The sequence below is a fragment of the Sorex fumeus genome, unplaced genomic scaffold, assembly GCF_029834395.1.
Source record: "Sorex fumeus unplaced genomic scaffold, SorFum_2.1 ptg000103l, whole genome shotgun sequence".
Lineage (NCBI taxonomy): Eukaryota > Metazoa > Chordata > Mammalia > Eulipotyphla > Soricidae > Sorex > Sorex fumeus.
Genome location: NW_026606160.1, coordinates 4124066 through 4127100, shown reverse-complemented (window position 1 = coordinate 4127100; position 3035 = coordinate 4124066).

Genomic DNA, 3035 nt, shown 5'->3' with positions numbered 1-3035 from the left:
AACATGCTGTGTGTGTGGTTTTCAAGTATATTGCTGCACAGCAGGAGCGAGTGCTGGATGAGGTTCATGCCAGTGTGCTGATTCAGGGTAGCTGTATTTCAGCACCAGACGAACAAGGGTCCTGCGGGATGTGCTGGAGCCTTGAATTTAGCTGCCCAGGGTCCAGGAATGACCCTGGTCCTCAGGAGAGAGCACCCAGTCGCATGGCCCTGTCCTGCCCTGCGGGGGAGAGAATGAAGTTTTGTCCATGCAGAGAGCCTGTGGCTACTCCCATGGCAAAGCCACTTTCAGGCGTTTGGTCAGCTTGATGTCGGCCTACAGGTGGTGCTGATGCCCTGTGCAACTGGGCTCAGAGTCAGCTCCTGGATGAGGCTGTGGCGACCTTCCTATGGGGTCTAGCAAAGAGTCCCAGGGCTGAGTCAGACACTGAGCCCAGGGCTCCTCTCTCCACAGGCATCCCGGATCCCGAGCTGCTTTTCCTAAGTAGTAGAGGAAGGAGCATCGGGCAGTGTTTTCCCCAGGTGGGGGCTGGTAGGTGTGTATCCAGCTCCAGTGCAGGGATTTGCAGTCAGAACCCTGGGGGCTGGGACCCGCTTTGGTGCTGACGGCTTTGACCTTTCCCCCAGGTCTTTGTCCTGAGCCTCCTGCTAACAGATGCTGGAGACATGGTGACGCACCGTCTGCAGGTATGGGAGAATGACACGATGACATACTGTAGTGACAGGAGCACATTTTCAGAAGGGAGCCCTCAATGTGGCTGCTGACAGGGGTGCCCAACACTCTCCTGTTTGAGGCCACGTTTGTGTCTGTTTGTTCTGTTCTGTCTTTGGCGCCATGCCCAGAGGGTGCTCCATGAGTACCCCCAGCTCACTGCTCAAGGATGCCTGGGGCCGTCAGTGTCATTGGGGTCACTTTTCCTGCCCAGAGATAATTGGGGGCGGCTTCAATACAGGAACTACAGGCACTTTATGCCCTCACATAGCTCTGAGTCAGTCACTTGCTGACATTGTCTGTCTCCGTCTCATCCGTAGAACATGGAACGGGGAATGTGGGATATGGCATTGGGGGAGAGGGGGCGTCTGGAGTTTTGTTCCAACCCAGTGTTGCTTTTTGTGGTCCTGTTGGGTTCCTGCTCAGGTGTTACCCTGTGCCGTGCTCATTGGATTTATCCCTGGAATGGCTGCATGCAAGTCGAGAACCTGTCTCGAACCCGACCAGAACCTGCAGGAACTTTCTAGAATAATGCTGTTGTAGCAGATCTGGCTCCCTGTGAGGGACTCCTGGGATCATTATCAGAAATGGGGAAACAATGAACTTTCCCGACCCTATGTGGTGTCTGGCCCTTTAAGACTCTGACCAGAAGTGTTGGTGAGGTCACAGAGCCCCGCCTTTCCCTGGGGTCTTTGTGGGCGGAGCAATCTCCACCCTGTTTATTGCCTCGTGAGGAGCGGGGGTGGGGCGGGAAGGGGGCGGCCAGGGCGCAGGGGCTTCGGATAGGGCCAGTTTCCTCGCTGGCCTTGGACTGAGAGTGAGTGGTCGATCTGGGAGCAGCCCTGAGCCTCCGCCGTCTCCCCACCGCGGGACGCCCCCAGCGCCCGCCTTTTGGAGAGGTTTGTCTGTCTACTCATTTCTATTGTAGCGCATCGCATAGAGGGGAGGGAGTTTTTTATTTCGGAGGCGCGTGAGGAGGGGGCGTAGGTCCCAGGCAGGTGGGCTGCCAAGTAAGGTGGAAGGTTGGAGAGAGAAAGTCGTTCGGTCGGAAAGTGTCAGGAACAACGGAAATCAGGACCACCAGAAGAGCAAGAGTTTCCTTCTCAGGTTTGTTTCACATTGTGCGTCCTGGTGGCCCTGGCCAGGGCGGCCCCATGGGGTCGGGGGCACGAGACCCTCGCCCTCCCCCCCAACCCATCGCTCTGGCCCCCAACCGGAGAGGAACGTGCTGGAGCCCGAGGGAGCCCCAGCTTGCCCGCAAGTCTCATGGCCCTTGCGGGACCACCACAGCTTTGGCTCTGCGCCAGGGACCCTCGAAGCCCGGGGGCCTCACCAGGGGTGGGGCGTGGGGACATCTCGAGAATGGCCCCCAGCTGCCTACCCACATCCCCCACGTTCCAGGCCGACTTTCGTGTCTAGGCGGGTTGAAAAGGAGTCAGAGATAAGCGGTTTCCCTCGGCAAGGGAACCCGGGGGGCTCATTCTTTGGCCTTTGGTGCGAGAGGGCTGGGGCCTCACCTGGCGTGTTCAGGGGGGTCTCCTGAACCTTCCCTCAGGAATCGGCCCTGGCAGTGTTCGGTGTACCTCGTACCCTGGTGAGCAGCGTGAAGGCGCAGCAGCAGCACCCCGCTGCCTGGTGGGGGGAGGAAGGCGCTGGGTGCATTTCTCCTGTGCTTGGGGCTCAAGAACATTGGGCCCAGCGTTTGCTTGTCACTTGTTGCTGGTTCAGTCATGAGGCTCGAAGGGCTTTTTCTTTTCATTTCTTTTTTCCCCTTTGTATTTTGTTTGCTTTTAGGTCCACGCCCTGTGATGCTCATGGGGTTATTTCTGGCTCTGCACTCTGACCGCTCTGGGTGCTGTCCAGGGGACCCTATGAGATCAGGATCACGATCACGACCATCCTGTAGTTCGTCGATTGCCTCGAGCAGGCCCCTTCGTCCTAGCCCTGAGATGTTCTTAAAAATTGATTAAAGGATCTTTCAGGGTTAGGAGAATGAGACCCATCTTATGAGATGCTGGGGAATAAATCCAGGTTGTCCGCCTGCAAGTCGGACGCATCTGGCGCCATTTCTCCTACCCCAGTGTGCTGAGTTTGAAGAGGAGTCAGGGCTGAGGGCTGGCAGGAGGGGGGATGGGGGAGCATCAGGGCTGGGCCAGAGAGCGTCCATCAAACAAAAGTGCAGTCTTAGCAGGAAGTAGCCGAGGCACTTCGAGGCTGTGTCCCAAGGCCTCATGCTGCATTCTAGGATCACCACTGGCCACCGCACCTTTATTTGTTTTATTGAATTATGTAGTTTGTGGGTACAGCTGGCAGTGTTGATGAGT